Source organism: Pelophylax lessonae (genome assembly GCF_965119305.1).
Source record: "Pelophylax lessonae genome assembly, chromosome: 9".
Lineage (NCBI taxonomy): Eukaryota > Metazoa > Chordata > Amphibia > Anura > Ranidae > Pelophylax > Pelophylax lessonae.
Window position 1 is genome coordinate 31,756,222 of NC_138776.1, and position 19,666 is coordinate 31,775,887.

The window sequence follows — 19,666 nt, forward strand, 5'->3', positions numbered from 1 at the left end:
TATCCCCCCTCTCTCATCCCTCCCTCTCTTTCTCACCCCCTCTCTCTCTCACCCCCCACCCCCTCTCTCTCTCTCTCTCACACCCTTCTTCTCTCTCTCACCCCCTCTCTCTTTTACCCCCCTCTATCTCACCTTTATCTCTCTCACCCCCCTATCCCCCCTCTCTCATCCCTCCCTCTCTTTCTCACCCCCTCTCTCTCTCACCCCCCCCCACCTCCTCTCTCTCTCACACACCCTTCTTCTCTCTCTCACCCCCTCTTTCTTTCACCCCCCTCTATCTCACCTTTATCTCTCTCATCCCCCTATCCCCCCTCTCTCATCCCTCCCTCTCTTTCTCACCCCCTCTCTCTCTCACCCCCACCCCCCTCTCTCTCTCTCTCTCACACCCTTCTTCTCTCTCTCACCCCCCCATCCCCCCCTCTCTCATCCCTCCCTCTCTTTCTCATCCCCTCTCTCTCTCACCCCCATCCTTCATCTCTCTCTCTCTCTCACTCCCCCTCTCTCTCTCTCTCTCTCTCTCTCTCTCTCACCCTTCCCCTTTCTCTCTCAGCCTTCCTCTCTCTCTCACCCCCCTCATCCTCCTTCTCTCTCTCACCCCCCCCCCCCACACACACACACACAGCCAGGCCCCCCTAAAGTCTGAAGGACAGTAAACTGGCCCTTTGTTTAGAAAGTTAGAGGAAAGACTTATGCCTCGTTTCCACTGAGTGGTACGGTACGGTTCGGTTCAGTACAGTGCGGTTCGGAACGGTACACATTGCGTTTCCACTGCCAATAGTACCCTTTCATGATAGGCGTGGTGTAGCAGGAAAGCTGTGATAGACAATTCTTTGTCAACCAATCAAAGTTCTGCAGAGTGTAGCTCCACCCTGTTGGTACGATACTAATGTGTTTGGTACCCCAACGAAAGGGTACCAAAAAAGTGGTACGGTACGGTTCGGAATTAGGGTACCATTCATAATGGAAACGGCATAAATAGCGTACCGTACCGAACTGAACCGTACCAGAAAGCTCAGTGGAAACGAGCCATTAGAGGACCTGCTACTGATAGCCTGGTGCCAGATACGACAGCATACCTACAGAGGTCCAATGGAGTCCATGCTTCGACTAGTCAAGGCTGTTTTGGTGGCAAAAGGAGGACCTACTCAATATTAGGTGGGTAGTCAGGTATGGCTGATCGGTGTATACTAAGCAGAAACACTCAATGACAAGGGGCAGCCGCAAAAACAGATAGAATTTTTTGATGAAAAGAAAGAGATGGAATTGTGTAATTTATGTTCATTATTGCGCCTGTGCCTTGTCAGTGGCAAGGAACTAAACAAAAGAAAAAATCATTCAGTTGATCTGGTCCATGTACCAAAACCATGTTACCTTTCATACATTTTTAACAATGAAAGTACACATACTTTATGTAATAATACTTAACTGTGACTGTTAAAGTTTATATCCTTTTATTTCTTTTTGCTGAATGCTCAGTATATACAACCTTTGTACTCTAAATAGAACAGCTATTGGGTTTTTTGCAAGCTTGTCATTTTTTTACAATTGTTTGAGATCAATAAAATGAGTTAAAAAAAGAAAAGAGGAAATGATTTTAGCATGGAGGAAGAAGTTTATTTATCATCTTACCGTTCTCTTAAAAATCGCAATTCTTCACCATCCCAGTTCGGGTCATGTGACTGAACATTGATAATGGATGAGCAGTGACGGTGTAGAAATTCTAAGCTAAACAGTTTTGGAGGTGTTGGAGATGAAAGAAATTCTTTCCCTCCCTCCCATGATATAAAATTGGCCTCGTGTTTAGGAAAGGAATCTGTACTTTTTTTAATTTGACTCAAAATTTGGTGGGATTTAGACTGTAAGGGGGGTTTCTAGTTTCTACAATGGATAACAACATAAGGAGGCATATTTGCCATGACCACCACCAATGTAAGGGGCCCTTCTACACTGACCAGCAATGTAAAGCGGGCCCTTCCACACTGACAGCAATACATGGATGCATGCTTCCACTAACTACCAATGTAAGAGGTCCTTTCTCCAATGACCACTAATGCAAAGAGTCACTTTTCCACTGACCACCAATGTAATGGGTGCTTTCTTCAATGATTACCAATATAAGGGGTCATTTTCCACTGACCACCATTGTAAGGGACCCTTCAACACTGACATCCAATATAAGGGACCATTTCCATGGACAACGATTGTAACTGTGCCCTTCGACCATAGCAACCAAAGTAAAGGGGTCATTCTACATTATACACCAAAATACAAAGGCGCATTTCCAGTGACCAACAATGTAAGGGGCTCTTCTACACTGACCAGCAATGTAAGGGGTCCTTTCTCCAATCACCAACAATACAAGGAGTCACTTTTCCGCTTACAATGAATTTAAGGGTTCCTTTCTCCAATGACCACCAATACAAGGTGTCACTTTCTGCAATGGCCACCAATATAAGGGGTCATTTTCCACCAACCACTAGTTTAAGGGGCCTTTCAACGCTCGCATCCAATATAAGGGGTACTTTCCATAGACAACCATTGTAAGGGTGCCCTTCTGCCATGACCACCATTGTAAGGGGGGCCCTTCTACATTATGCACCAAGACACAAAAGCACATTTCCAGTGACCACCAATGTAAGGGCCCCTTCTACACTGACCTTCAATGTAAGGGGCTCTTCTACGCTGACCAGCAATGTAAGGGGTCCGTTTACCAATGACCATCAACATAAGGGGTCACTTTTCCATTGAGCACCAGTGTAAGGGACCCTTTAACACTGACATCCAATATAAGGGGCACTTACCATTGACAACCATTATAAGGGTGGCCTTCTACCATGACCACCATTCTACATTATACACCACTATACAAAAGCACATTTCTGGTAACTACCAATGTATGGGCCCCTTCACTGACCACCAATGTAAGGGAGCATTCTACATTTTACACCACTATACAAAGGCACGTTTCCGGTTACTACCAATGTAAGGGCCCCTTCACTGACCACCAATGTAAGGGGTTCTTTCTTCAATGACCACCTTTTCCTTGACCACCAGTGTAAGAGGGCCATTCAACACTAATGTAAGAATGCACTTTCCATGGACCACCAATGTAAGGGGGCTCTTTTACATTAAACACCAATATAAGGAGGCACATTTCCAGTGACAAATAATGTAATGGGTCCTTTTGCACTAAACCAGCAATATACGGACACGAATTTCCACTGACCACTAATGTAAGGGACTCTTACACACTGTCCATCATTGTAACCTTAACACTGACAACCAATATAAAATTTCACTTTTCATGGACCACCAATGTAAGAGTGCCCATCTACCATGACCACCAATGTAAGAGGGCCCTTCTACACCCGGTCACCAATGACTGCCAATCAGTGGCGGCCCATGCATAGGGGGCGCCGCCCCCCCCGCCCCCCTTAAAAAAAAGGAGAAAACAAAAAAAATTACAAAAAAGAACAATAAAGTTATAGAAAAAAAAAATCGGTTCGCCGGCCTATGTGGTGGCTAAAGGGGGGTGGGGTTTACGACCCAGAAAGGCGCCGATTGGCTGCCTTCTGGGGGCGTAACCTGGGCACAGCAAAGATCGCTTGGCCACCCCCACCTTCGTGATATCCTGGCTGTGATTGGTCCAGTCTCCAGCCTGGACCAATCATCATCCAGGACATCCGATCGCTGACGTCGCAATGGGGGTGGTGCCGGTGCGTGCGTCAGTCACTCACCGTCACCGCCGCTCACCTTCCCGCCAGTTCCCGCCGCAGAAGAGGACGAGGGAGAAGCCGCTCCGCTCACCTTCCCGCCGCCGCAGAAGAGGACGAAGGATCGAGGAGGGGAGAAGCCGCCGCCGATAGCCGAGCCGCCGCCAGGTAAGTGCATTGGGTTGAAGGGAGCACGCACGCTGGTCTCTGCATTGATTGGGGGACAATGCTGTGGGAACTCTGCAATCATTGGGGTACAATGCTGTGGGACTCTGCAATCATTGGGGTACAATGCTGTGGGCACTCTGCAATCATTGGGGTACAATGCTGTGGCACTCTGCAATCATTGGGGTACAATGCTGTGGGCACTCTGCAATCATTGGGGTACAATTCTGTGGGCACTCTGCAATCATTGGGGTACAATGCTGTGGGCACTCTGCAATCATTGGGGTACAATGCTGTGGGCACTCTGCAATCATTGGGGTACAATTCTGTGGGCACTCTGCAATCATTGGGGTACAATGCTGTGGGCACTCTGCAATCATTGGGGTACAATGCTGTGGCACTCTGCATTGAATGGGGGACAATGCTGTGGGCACTCTGCAATCATTGGGGTACAATGCTGTGGCACTCTGCAATCATTGGGGGACAATGCTGTGGCACTCTGCAATCATTGGGGTACAATGCTGTGGGCACTCTGCAGTGATTGGGGACAATGCTGTGGCGCTCTGCAGTGATTGGGGACAATGCTGTGGTGCTCTGCAGTGATTGGGGACAATGCTGTGGCGCTCTGCATTGAAAGGGGCTCGCGCGCTGAACTTTGCATTGATGGGGGCACGGAACAGTGTTCATTGCATTGAAAGGGGCACAGCACAGTTGCATTGAAGGGGGCACGCACGCTGAACTCTGCATTGTGGGGGCACAGCACAGTGTTCATTGCATTGAAGGGGGCACAGCACAGTGTTTATTGCATTGAAGGGGGCACAGCACATTGTTCATTGCATTGAAGGGGGCACAGCACAGTTGCATTGAAGGGGGCATGCACGCTGAACTCTGCATTGTGGGGGCACAACACAGTGTTCATTGCATTGAAGGGGGCACAGTGTTTATTGCATTGAAGGGGGCACAGCACAGTTTTTATTGCATTGAAGGGGGCACAGCACAGTGTTTATTGCATTGAAGGGGGCACAGCACAGTGTTTATTGCATTGAAGGGGGCATAGCACAGTGTTCATTGCATTGAAGGGGGCACAGCACCATATTCATTGCATTGAAGGGGGCACGCGCGCTGGTCTCTGCATTGAAAGGGGGCATGTACGCTGGTCTCTGCATTGAAAGGGGGCATGTACGCTGGTCTCTGCATTGAAAGGGGGCATATACCATCTCCTGTACCATGACCTGTGACATGCCTATACCATATCTGTGCCATGCCTATACCATATCTGTGCCATGCCTATACCATATCTGTGCCATGCCTATACCATCTCCTGTACCATCACCTGTGCCATGCCTGTACCATCACCTATGCCATGCCTATACCCTCACCTGTGCCGTGCCTGTACCATGACTTCAAAGTCACGCAATTTTTTACTGCGTTTTTTGACGCAAAGCAATACCTATTACATTTTTCTTTTTGCGCCCCCCCCCCCAAAAAAAAAATTTTGAGCACCAGCCGCCACTGCTGCCAATATAAGGAGGCACTTTTCCACTGAACACCAGCAAAGGAGGGGGCCTTCAACACTGACAACCAATGTAAGCAGGCCCTTCTGCACAGACAGTCAATACAATAGAGCCCTTCAACACTAATAAACATTATAAGGAGGCACTTTTTTACAGACCACCAATGTTAAAGGGCCATTTTCCACTGACCACTAATGTGGGGTGGGCCCTTCTTCACTGACCACTAATATAAGAAGGTCCTTCTACACTGACTGCCAGTGTATGGACTCAGTTATCCACTGATCCCTAATATAAGGAGGCACTTTTCCCCTGTGCACCTCCATGGGGGGGGGGGGGGGGGCGTTTAACACTGAAAATCAATGCAAGGGGTCCCTATACCACCGACAACCATTGCATGGGAGACTATACTGTCCACCCATGTAAGAAAGTGCCTTTTCCTCAGACCACCAATATCAGGGAAACTTTCAATTTTACGGTCTCTGTTCCTTTTATGGTGGTCTTTATTATTTGTTTCATTTCATGATTATTACCTTTCATGAATTATGGTCCACATTTAATGAATTATGGTCTCTAGAACAGAGGACGGTAAAAATAAATTACCCACTCTGGGTTTTTTAACTACCTAGCAACACAATATTTTTGTATCCTTTATTATATTTGGAACTTATTCATCATTCAGATTTACAATGGGCTGGAGATATAATCATTTTTATCAGGGGTTCCCTGAGACCTGAAAGGTAATTCAAGGATTCAACCACAGTAAACAGTTTGTAAACTCTCCTCTACTATCCTCGTAGAGTTTGTATGTTGATCTCTTGGTATAGGATTCCCTCAAGGTGTCCAGGTTTCCTCCCACTATTTGCGCAATGCGTTGGCACTGTATAAACATGGGAACAGATATCAATTACAAAGTAATTAATGCAGCAAATCAAAATTGGTATAATAATCCATCATACGCCATCCAGAGTCTGTATAAATTATATTTAGCAGGATTATCACCTCATAAAAGAAGAAAAACACTTACAAAAAGTCCTACAAAGTGCTTCATAAGCTCCATGGGATATATTTCAATGTATTTTAGGAAGGCTTTGAACCCAATGACATCGGCCATACAAGCCAGCAGCCTGCCAGATAATCTTTCTTTCCTCCCTTATGTATTTCAGTGTATTTTAGGAAGGACCATGAACTCAACGACATTAACCTTAGAAGACCATGGCCTTATCAATGCTCTATCTTTCCCTGACTATGCTTTTCAACATGTTTTAGAAAGGACTATGAACTCAACAACATTAACCTTAGAAGACCATGGCCTTACCGATACCCTATATTTCCCTGCCTATGTTTTTCAATATATTTCAGGAAGGACCATGAACTCAGTGACATTAACCTTAGAAGACTATGGCCTTACTAATACCCTATCTTTCCCTGCCTATGTTTTTCAACGTGTTTTAGAAAGGACCATGAACTCAACGACATTAACCTTTGAAGACCATGGCCTTATCAATACCCTATCTTTCCCTGCCTATGTTTTTCAATATATTTTAGGAAGGACCATGAACTCAACGACATTAACCTTAGAAGACCATGGCCTTATCAATACCCTATCTTTCCCTGTCTATGTTTTTCAATGTATTTCAGGATGGACCATGAACTCAGTGACATTAACCTTAGAAGACAATGGCCTTACCAATACCCTATCTTTCCCTGCCCCTATGTTTTTCAAATTATTTTGGGAAGGACCATGAACTCAACGACATTAACCTTAGAAGACCATGGCCTTACTAATACCCTATCTTTCCCTGCCTATGTTTTTCAATGTATTTTTAGGAAGGACCATGAACTCAAAGGCATTAACCTTAGAAGACCATGGCCTTACCAATACTCTATCTTTCCCTGCCTATGTCTTTCAATTTATTTCAGGAAGGACCATGAACTCAACGGCATTAACCTTAGAAGACTATGGCCTTATCAATACCCTATCTTCCCTGCCTATGTTTTTCAATGTATTTTTAGGAAGGACCATGAACTCAACGGAATTAACCTTAGAAGACCATGGCCTTACCAATACCCTATCTTTCCCTGCCTATGTTTTTCAATGTATTTTTAGGAAGGACCATGAACTCAACGGCATTAACCTTAGAAGACCATGGCCTTACCAATACCCTATCTTTCCCTGCCTATGTTTTTCAATGTATTTTTAGGAAGGCCTATAAACTCAATGACAACTGCCTGAAAAAAGTGTAAACTTGACCAATAACCTGTTTCTTAACCACTAAAGGTCCACCCTATTGCAGTTTTACTGCTACAGGGCGGCACCCCTGTGCCAGGTCACGTATATATACGTGATCTGGCTCTTCCGGGTAGCGAAGCACCAATGTGTGCCGTTGGCGGCTTGCTCCAGCTGTGATTGTACACAACATGAGCTGATCGGCAGGTACCACGGACTCGATGTACGCTGGCACCTGCCAATTGTTTGGTACAGAGGCAGAACCCCCCCGCATACATACCGGTGTGGTCCGGGGGGGGTATAGTGTGGTCCGTCTGACACCCTCCCTTTCACACTGAACAGATCGTTTGGGTCCACCTATCAGTTTTTCAGGGGGACCTGATTGGACCATCCATATGATACCCACTGACATCCAATCCGATCTTGTCTGCTAAAAACAGATGGATGTGGCCGATCGGATCGGATGACAGATAGGACAGTCAGTCTGTTTCCATCTGACAGCCCACAGAGGACAGCAGGCTATGTCTGCTCTGCATTAGCGCAACAGACACGGACCTATCATGCGCCTGCTCAGCGGGGATCAGTGGACAGATTAACCGCTGAGCGGGCAGATCCACTGGTAGAACTCTGCACTCTATACATAACGCACACCTGAACTCTGCACTCTGTACGTAAGGTACTCCTGAATTCTGCACTCTGTACATAACGCACTCCTGAACTCTGCACCCTGTACATAATGCACTCCTGAACTCTGCACTCTGTACATAACACACTCCTGAACTCTGCACCCTGTACATAATGCACTCCTGAACTCTGCACTCTGTACATAATGCACTCCTGAACTCTGCACTCTGTACATAATGCACTCCTGAACTCTGCACTCTACACATAATGCACGCCTGAACTCTGCACTCTCTACGTAAGGTACTCCTGAATTCTGCACTCTGTACATAACGCACTCCTGAACTCTGCATTCTGTACGTAATGCACTCCTGAACTCTGCACTCTGTACATAATGCACTCCTGAACTCTGCACTCTATACATAATGTACACCTGAACTCTGCATTCTGTTTGTAATGCAGTTCTGAACTCTGCACTCTGTACCTAACGCACTCCTGAACTCTGCACTCTGTACATAATGCACTCCTGAACTCTGCACTCTATACATAATGCACTCCTGAACTCTGCACTGTATACATAATATACTCCTGAACTCTGCACTCTACACTTAATGCACACCTAAACTCTACACTGTGTACGTAACGCACTCCTGAACTCTGCACTCTATACATAATGTACACCTGAACTCTGCATTCTGTTTGTAACGCACTTCTGAACTCTGCACTCTGTACCTAATGCACTCCTGAACTCTACACTCTGTACATAATGCACTCCTGAACTCTACACTCTGTACATAATGCACTCCTGAACTCTGCACTCTATACATAATGCACTCCTGAACTCTGCACTGTATACATAATGCACACCTAAACTCTGCACTGTGTACGTAATGCACTCCTGAACTCTGCACTCTATACATAATGCACACCTGAACACTGCATTCTGTTTGTAACGCATTCCTGAACTCTGCACTCTGTACATAATGCACTCCTGAACTCTGCACTGTCATGGATATGCAATAATGTCTGGTAGCTTACCTGTTCCTCATGTCTGCATTAAGTGCCAGACTCTTCCTTCTGGCTGCTTTTATCACCTCTACTTCCTGTTCCTGGCCCGCCCAGGTCATCACAGGAAACCTATATTAACCAGCGCACTGCAGGCCTGCCTTGCTGTTCAACAGTATTAGTTTCCTGTTTGCCGTGTGCTTGAACCTACTCCTCTGTGTACCGACTTTGGCTTGTCTCTGACTATTCCTGTTTGCCTGTTACCCTGACCTTTGGCCTGTCCCTTGACTACCCTTGTCTGCCTGTTCCCCCGACCTTGGCTTACCCTTCACCATTCTGTGTGTCCTGAGTGGCTGCTTCCCTTCACTCCCTACGGAGTGTGACCTGGGGGACCTAGGGGCCGCGACCTGGGCCCAGCTGCAGCGAAGTCCATCCTCACCACTAGAGGCTCTGGTGAACACCTGCTGTGTCTTAGACTCCGCGCCCTGGGGAATCTTGGGTTCACCTTCCGGTCCATCCGCAGCAGTCTGCTATAGGGTTCACTACCTTGCACTGCGCCCCTGCCTCCAACAGGGTGCAGTTGTCACCTGGCCACAGGTGACCTGACATGCACTCTGTACATAATGCAGTCCTGAACTCTGCATTCTGTACATAATGCACTCCTGAACTCTTCACTCTGTGTGTAATCCTGACCCCTGCACTCTGTACCTAATATAATCCTGAACCCTGCACTCTTTACATAATGCACTCCTGAACTCCGCACTCTGTACATAATGCAGTCCTGAACTCGGCATTCTGTACATAATGCACTCCTGAACTCTTCACTCTGTGTGTAATCCTGACCCCTGCACTCTGTGCCTAATGATATCCTGAACCCTGCACTCTGTGCCTAATGTAATCCTGAACCCTGCAATCTGTGCGTAATGTAATCCTGAACCCTGCACTCTGTGTATAATGTAATCCTGAACTCTGCACTCTGTGCCTAATGTAATCCTGAACTCTGCACTCTGTGCCTAATGTAATCCTGAACCCTGCAATCTGTGCGTAATGTAATCCTTAACCCTGCACTCTGTGCCTAATGTAATCCTGAACCCTGAACTCTGTGCCTAATGTTATCCTGAACCCTGCACTCTGTGCATAATGTAATTCTGAACTCTGCACTCTGTGTGTAGTGCACCCCAGTACAACCGTACTGCCGATGTGGCCGGCGATTAAATTGACTTTGACACCCCTGCCTTACTGTATTTATTGCAATATGTTTCCATATGTAGTGCATTTTTTATAATAATGAAAAATGTTAAAGCAACATAAAAATTAAATGAATCTAAATTAATTGGGATCGTTACGTTTTTCGGATGATTCAAACATTAACATAAGGGTCGAATGAAACTAATACATTTTGTTGTTTTGTTATAATTTATTTTGGATTTGTTGAACTCATTACTATCGTGATTTGAAGATTTGGATACATCCGAATCTCTGAATAACAAAATTTTCATCCAAATTTCCATTCGTAATTAAACAGATCACACGTGTCTAGTAAAAAATTGCATAATTGGAATTCTTTAAGTTGGCCATATACCCTGAAAATTTTATACGAATGATGAACCAGCCAAAATTCGATCTGTGGGTGGCTCTATTGGTCCCCTCCAGCCCAATGTCCTTCGATGAAATAACTAAAGGAGCTGGGTGGAAAATATTGACTGAGCCATCAGATGCAGTTGCTGTTTAGCTATTCTGTTCTGATGGCTGCCAGCAGCTGGCAGAATACAATAGCCCGGCAGGAGGGATTCATCCATCCACACTGCTATAGCAAGTATGGAGCAACCTGTTGGATTTTTTTTCAATAAAGTATAATGTATGTGAACCCTTACCTTGTAAAACAATCCATTCAGTTTAAAATAGAAATGTAAAGTAAAACATTTGTGTCAGTTGGACCACCTTTTACTTTAATTCCAGCCTTTAGTCTGTCGGGATTTGTCTCCACTAACTTTGCACATCTAGACTTTGCAATATTATTCCCACTCTTCTTTGCAGAACTGCTCAATTTCAGTTAAATTTGATGGTGACCATTTGTGGACTGCAGTCTTCAAGTCATTCCACAGATTTTCAATGGGGTTTAAGTTTGGGCCCTGACTAGGCTATGCAAGGACATTCACCAGAGATGTATAGTAACTAAGTAGAACTACTTCACTACTGTACTTAAGTACCGAAAGGCGGTATCTGTACTTTCCTGGAATAGAATTTTTTTCTCCTACTTTCACTTTTACTTCACTACATTTTTTCAATGATTTCAATACTTCTACTCCGATATTTTTTTTTTTTGTGCTGCATAGTTACTCGTTACTATTATAAAAATTACCACTGCCAGAACAGTAGATGGCAGGTTTCATGAAGCTCAAAACATGTGTATTATCAGCACATACGAAAATAAAAGCTACTGTATGTATAAATAAAAGCTGCATTTGAAATAATAAAAGACAATATGATGTTCAAACTTTTGACTTCTTTCTTTAATAACTACATAACACAGTACTTGTACTTTTACTTTCAGTACTTGTGTAGCAAAATTAAAAAAAAAAACTACTTGCAATACTTAAGTACAAAAAATGTTGAATACTTTAGTACTTCTACTCAAGTCACTTTTTGATCGAGCACTTCCACTTCTACTCAAGTCACTTTTTGATCAAGCACTCATACTTTTACTCAAGTATGGGTTTCGAGTACTTTATACAACTCTGACATTCGCCTTTTTCTCCTTCAACCACTGGTGACCATTTGTGGACTGCAGTCTTCAAGTCATTCCACAGATTTTCAATGGGGTTTAGGTCTGGGCTCTGACTAGACCATACAAGGACATTCACCTTTTTCTCCTTCAACCACTGGTGACCATTTGTGGACCGCAGTCTTCAAGTCATTCCACAGATTTTCAATGGGGTTTAAGTCTGGGGCCTGACTAGGCTATGCAAGGACATTCACCTTTTTCTCCTTCAACCACTGTGTACTCATTTTTGCTGTGTGCTTTGGGTCGTTGTCATGTTGGAAGGTAAACCTTCTTCCAATTGATAACTTTCTGGCAGAGGGCAGCAGATTTTCCTTAAGAATTTGACAGTATTTGCCCCATCCATTTTTCCTTCTATCCTGACAAGTGCTCCAGTCTCTGCTGTAGAGAAACACCCTATAACAGGATATTACCACCCCCCCCCCCAAACCAGGATACTACCACCCCCCCCCCCCCCAAACCAGGATATTACCACCTCCATGCTTTACTTTAGGGATGGTGTTATTTGGATGGTGAGCTGTATTAGATTTCCGCCAGATATATCCTTTGGTGTTGAGGCCAAGTAAATAATTTTTTAACTTTTTTAGACCATAACACCTTTTTCCATGTGGCCTCAGAATCTTCAAGGTGCGTTTGGCAAAGCTCAGGTGTGACTGCATGTGGCCTTTCTTGAGGAGTGGCTTTTTTCTTGCACCCCTCCCGTACAATCTACATTTGTGGAGAATTTGTGATATTGGTGTCAAATGCACACAATGACCGCTCTTTGTCATAAATTCCTGCAACTGCTTCAGCAAAAATGTGATTATTTTAAAAGGGGGGGGGGGGGGGTACTTTTCTATAAAGGTCTGGACGGGATCTGGGTGGTATCTGGATGTGTAAAGCCATTGCGCACCGGGACGCAGCGGCCATCTTTGTGGTTGGAAACAACCTAGTCTTTATGGAATCACAGCGCTTTTCATATCCTGGATTATGTGAGTGTATCTATTGATTTATACAATAAATTTGTGCCTATTCTGAATGTACTACCCTATGAGTGTTCCTTCTTTGTACCCCTGGGATATACATACCTCTGGATATCAACGAGGATACCCTGTGCATTTGGGGGAATACTACCTTTAAGGAGTTGGGCTTGTTGCCTTTACATCCCTGTGGATATCCGTTCTATTGGCCTATGGATACTTCTATGCCGTTTTCATGTGGCTATAGGGTAAGAGGCAGTGTGTTCCGTGTTGGTTTCATCTGCACTCTTGCCTGATTGATCAGATAAAGAGCACATCCATCTATTATGACCGGATTGAAAGCATATCCATCTATTTTTTCAAGAGTTCTGTGGACTTTTTGATCCGATTTAGCACTGCACTTTCTATTTAATAATGATTCTTTTCTATACCCCCTGTATATATAAAAATATAATTCATATCTTTTTTTCTTTCTTTTTTTTTATAAGTGATCACATAATCTCTGTACTCAGCTGCATATGGGGCTTAGAAAGGTGGGGGTAGAAAAACAGCAGCACACTAGTCTTCTCAGTGAATGGCTGTGCAGTGGAAGGGGGGTCTTGGCCATTGGAGGAAAGTTCTGTTCTACTGGCACAGGCAGAAAACTGACCATGCTGGGATAAATGTGCTCTCATACCTAGTGTGATCAGCTGTAAATAGAAAAGCAGAGGGGCTGGCAGGGACACCAGGGATTTCACAAAAAAGAAGCAATACAAAGAGGACAGGATACTTTCTCATACCAGGCGTCACCAAAATAAAAGAAATACCTTTGGAAGTTGTGATTGGGGGGGGGGGGGGGAGCAGGTGAGGGGTCTTCTCAGTCTGCGAGCCAGCCAGACCAATTATATTGCAAAGTTTTGATAACAAGGAAGGGGGGTTGCTTAGTGTCCATGCTGGTCAAAGCCATTATTGGGGGGGGGGGGGGGGTCATCTGCTCAGCATGTAGATACTGTATGTGGGGTTGACAGGAGGAGGGCTTCTCTGTACTCAAGCTAACCAAAATAAGAGGGGCATTTTACTGTTTGTGGGACTATAGAGGGCAGAGCCAGTCATCTGTCATGTAGCTGCCCTGAAGGACGGGACGGGGGTCTTTTCGGCATGAGAAATGTTCAAAAAAGTTTCCCCAAACATTCCTTTTTTCCAGAGGTCTTTTCACGTTCCAGTCTTCCAGCCGCCTTGCAATGTCTAGGGTTTGTCTTACAATTGGACTATAAGCCTGGATTCACACTCAAATATTTTTCAGGCTTCAGCATTTTTGTTTTAGCCACGCCGGCCAACAGAGATCGGTTGGTGCTGGTCCCTGGGGACCCCTCCAGAGTGTTCTTATTTAAGGTAATCATGCTATGTTAGCCCAACACCTGGTGTCTTCTAATGTCTTTGGACCCCTTTCTGTACAGGTAGACGGCCATCCACACATCTCACTTCACAACCCATAGAGAAGACGGTATGGGCCCCTTCCTGTACTGGCGAAAGGCCCCTTTAATACCCATAGAGGAGACAGGTTGGGCCCTTTCCTGTACCAAAAAGGGACCTACTTTACTACCTATAGAGAAGACAGCATGGACCCCTTCCTGAAATGAAGAGGGGGCCACCTTTACTACCCACAGAGGAGACAATATTGGTCCCTTACTGTACTGGTGAGGGGCCCTTTTCACTACCCATAGAGAAGACAGTGAAGGCCCCTTCCTGTACTGGTGAGGGGCCCTTTTCACTACCCATAGAGAATACAGTGAAAGCCCCTTCCTGTGCTGGTGAGGGGCACCTTTTAATATCTATAGAGGAGACAGTATGGGCCCCTTCCTGTTCTGCTAAGGGGCTACCTTTACTATCCATAGAGGAGACGGTATGGGCCCCTTCCTGTACTGGTGAGGGGCCACCTTCACTACACATAGAGAAGAAAGTATAGGCCCCTTCCTGTACTGGCAAGGGGTCCCTTTCGCTATCTAAAGAGGGGACAGTATGGGCCTCTTCTTGTACTGCTGAGGGGTTACCTTCAGTATCCATAGAGAAGACGGTATGGGCCCCTTCCTGTACTGGTGAAAGACTCATTTTAATACTCATAGAGGAGACAGGTTGGGCCCTTTCCTGTACCAAAAAGGGACCTACTTCATTACCTATAGAGAAGACAGCATGGACCCCTTCCTTAAATTAAGAGGGGCCACCTTTACTACCCACAGAGGAGACAATATTGGTCCCTTACTGTACTGGTGAGGGGCCCTTTTCACTACCCATAGAGAAGACAATGAAGGCCCCTTCCTGTACTGGCGAAAGGCCCCTTTAATACCCATAGAGGAGACAGGTTGGGCCCTTTCCTGTACCAAAAAGGGACCTACTTTACTACCTATAGAGAAGACAGCATGGACCCCTTCCTTAAATTAAGAGGGGCCACCTTTACTACCCACAGAGGAGACAATATTGGTCCCTTACTGTACTGGTGAGGGGCCCTTTTCACTACCCATAGAGAAGACAATGAAGGCCCCTTCCTGTACTGGTGAGGGCCCCCTTTTAATATTTATAGAGACATTATGGGCCCCTTCCTGTTCTGCTGAGGGACCAACTTTACTATCCATAGAGGAGACGGTATGGGCCCCTTCCTGTACTGGTGAGGGACCAAATTTACTATCCATAGAGGAGACGGTATGGGCCCCTTCCTGTACTGGTGAGGGACCAACTTTACTATCCATAGAGGAGATGGTATGGGCCCCTTCCTGTACTGGTGAGGGGCCATCTTCACTACCCATAGAGAAGACAGGATGGGCCCCTTCCTGTACTAGTGTAGGGCACCTTTCACTGCTCATAGAGGAGAAAGGTTGGGCCCCTTCCTGTACTAGCGAAGTGCACCTTTCACTGCTCATAGAGGAGAAAGGTTGGGCCCCTTTCTGTACCAAAAAAGGGCCACCTTTACTACCTATGGAGAAGACAGCATTAGTTCCTTCCTGAACCGAAGAGAAGCCACCCTCACTACCATGAGAGGAGACATTATGGGCCCCTTTCTATACTGGTGAAGGGCTCCTTTCAATATCCATAGAGAAGACAATATAAACCCCTTCCTGTACTGGTGAGGGGCCCCTTTCATTATCTATAGAGGGGACAGTATGGGCCCCTTCCAGTACTGCTAAGAGGCCATCCTCACTATCCATAGAGAGGACAGTATGGGCTCCTTCCTGTACAAGTAAGGGGCCCCATCCTGTACAGGTAAGGAGCCCCTTTCACTACCTACAGAGGAAACAGTACCGAAGAAGGGCCAAAGAAGGGGCCAACTTCACTATCTGTGGAGGAGACAGCATGGACCCTTTCCTGTCCTGAAGAGGGGTCACCTTTAGTATCTATAGAGAAGACAATGTGGGCCCCTTCCTATACTGGTGAGGGACCCCTTTCAGTATCCAAAGAGGGCACAGTATGGGCCCCTACCTGTACTGGTGAGGGGCCCCTTTTTTGCTAATAAAATATATATAATTCCAATATAGGTAAGAATCCACATCTCTTAACAATACAATGTGGAGTATGATTAGTACTTACTCCCACATTAAATATAAATATTCCTCCTCTCCGATTTACTTTCAGTTTGTTTATATATACAATTACACAACTCTAGAGATCCATTGTGTATTTATTACACCTTTTACACCTTTGCAATGTATACATAAAGTATCTCACAAAAGTGAGTGCACCCCTCACATATTTGTAAATATTTTATTCTATCTTTTCATGTGACAACACTGAAGAAATGACACTTTGCTACAATGTAAAGTAGTGAGTGTACAGCCTGACAAGTCGCGGTAGTGCAAACCGGCTCTTATACAAGCTGTACACTCACTACTTTACATTGTAACAAAGTGTCATTTCTTCAGTGTTGTCACATGAAAAGATATAATAAAATGTTTACAAAAATGTGAGGGATGTACTTACTTTTGTGAGTATATATATATATATTTTTTTTTTTTTTTGCTGTCCAGATAGTCTTATTGTCAATCTAACATTTTATGTATATATATGCTATCTATAACATATATTTTTTAGTATATATATATATATATTCCTCTTTTTCACTTTCTATCACTAGGTATGTATCATTCTGATGTATTATAATTTTATATATCTTTTATTATTGTTTTATTGTGACTGTGATGAATTAGGACCTATCTATTAGACGTTTTATGTGTTGCCATTTTTAAACTTGCTCCTTTTCCATCCCTGTATCACTTGAAAAGGGGAAGGTATGCTCTGTAGGAGCCTTGTGAATGCTCTGAAACGCGTTGTGTTTCCTTCCCCTCTGGTAATGTCACACACTTGTCAGAGTTTGCGCTCCACACCACCAACCATCCAGTTTCTACCCGGAACCGCTCGGTCCTCGCTGGCGAGTTCCCTGTCACATCGCGGCATTGCACCACCCTGGCTCAGAGGCACTGATCCATTCCCTCGCTGGACTCTCATCCACAGATGAGTCCGCTGATTATTTTATCCATGTGAGTTTAAACTTGGTGCTCTTCTGTTTCTCCCTTTTCCTGTACTGGTGAGGGGCCCCTTTAGGCCCCGTTCACATAGGGGTGACGCTACTTCGCACCGCGACCTCGGAGCGGCCGCCACGGACTTCATAACATTGAAGTCTATGGCGGTCGCCTCCTGGTCACCCCAAAGAAGCTCCGGACCCTTTTTCTAGGTCGGAGCGACTTGTGTCGCTCCTATTAGAACGGGTCCATAGCTTCCCTATGGGAGGCGACCTGCGGCGACCTGTGAGGCGACCAGGTCACCTCACAGGTCGCCCTAGTGTGAACCGGGACTTATTCACTCACAGGGGGGACAGTACGGGGCCCCTTCCTGTATTGGCGAGGGGCCCCTTTATTCACTCACAGGGGGGGACAGTACGGGCCCCTTCCTGTATTGGTAAGGGCCCCTTTCACCACTCATAGGCGGGACAGTATGGGTCCCTTCTTGTATTGGTGAGGGGCCCCTTTCACCACTCATAGGGGGGACAGTATGGGTCCCTTCTTGTATTGGTGAGGGGCCCCTTTCACCACTCATAGGCGGGACAGTATGGGTCCCTTCTTGTATTGGTGAGGGGCCCCTTTCACCACTCATAGGGGGGACAGTATGGGTCCCTTCTTGTATTGGTGAGGGGCCCCTTTCACCACTCATAGGGGGGACAGTATGGGCCCCTTTCACCGCTCATAAGGGGGACAGTATGGTCCCCTTCTTGTATTGGTGAGGGGCCCCTTTCACCACTCATAGAAGGGACAATATGGGTCCCTTCCTGTATTAGTGAGGACCCTTTTATCATTCATAGGGGGGACAGTATGGGCCTCTTCTTGTATTGGTGAGGGACCCCTTTAATCACTCATAGGGGGGGACAGTATGGACCCCTTCTTGTATTTGTGAGGGGCCCCTTTTATCATTCATAGTGGGGGACAGTGTGGGCCCCTTCTTGTACTGGTGATGGACACCTTTCATCACTTATAGGGGGCAGTATGGGCCCCTTCTTGTATTGGTGAGGGACCCCTTTAATCATTCATATGGGGGTACAGTATGGGCCCCTTCTTGTATGGGTGAGGGGTCCCTTTTAATCACTCATAGGGGACAGTATGGACCCTTTCCTGTATTAGTGAGGAACCCCCTTCGTCACCCATAGAGGGGTCAGTATGGGCCCCTTTGTGTACTGGTGAGGGGCCCCTTTCATCATGCATAGAGGGGACACTATGTGCCCCTTCCTGTATTGCACCCATATTGGGTCAGTATGAGCCCCTTCCTGTACTGGTGAGGGGCCCTTTCTTCACTCATAGGGGGGGCAGTATGACCCCTTCCTGTATTGGTGAGGGCCCCTTTCATCACTCATAGGAGGGACAGTATGGGCCCTTTCCTGTATTGGTGAGGGTCCCTTTCATCACTCATAGAGGGGCCAGTATGGGCCCTTTCCTGTATTACTCAGGGGCCCCTCTCATCTCTCATTGTGATAGTACACAGCACCCTACACGAGGTTTCCATGTTTACTTCCCCCTCCTCCTCCTGCTTCCACCTTAGCCGCCCCGCCCATATACACTAGACAAGCCCCCCGCCCCCGACGTCATTGGAAATCCCTCGCTAAGGGGCGGCCTCCCTCCCCTCCGCCCCGCCCCCTCCGGCCCGAGCAGGCCGATCAGCGCGCGCCATGCAGCCGCACCCCCTGAGTCACTCCCTCCTCGCCCCGCCCAACTTCCCCCCCGGCGTCGCCCCTTGCCTTTCTCCACCTTTCCCGCCAGACAGTCCCAGCCAATGGGAGGGGCCCCGCGCCTGTTTCGCCCAATGGAAGGGCTACGGCTGTTTTGGAGGCGGGTGGGCGTGTCGTGGCGAGCAGCGCGTGCTGGCGGCGGCTTAGTCTGGTTGTGTGTGAGGCGGAGTGCAGACGTGTCTGTGAGGAGCTGCGAGAGCGCGTGAGTGTGTGAGAGAGAGGGAGAGAGAGCCCGGCGGGGGGACTCCGCCCGCTTCACTGCCATCTGTCTGCCCGACTGACTACTCACTGTGTGCTCCGTCCTTCACACGGCACAGAGACGGCGGGGTGAGTACCGGGGGACCGCAACATCTCTCTATTATTTGTCATCTGTTACCCGCCGGGGGGGGGGGAGAAGTGTGTCATCCCCGAGTGACCCTCATCACACCGGATACCCCAA

The 19,666-nt window shown here is 46.5% G+C and overlaps 1 protein-coding gene across 1 annotated transcript in view; it reads left to right on the plus strand.

Moving 5' to 3' along the window:
* Positions 1–19,391: 19,391 nt before the first annotated feature.
* RIMKLB (ribosomal modification protein rimK like family member B) overlaps positions 19,392–19,666 on the plus strand; it is a gene marked incomplete at its 3' end in the record, with an annotated part of 114,334 nt that continues 114,059 nt past the window's right edge. The window contains exon 1 of the mRNA XM_082267328.1: positions 19,392–19,554. The remainder of the gene's footprint in view (positions 19,555–19,666) is intronic.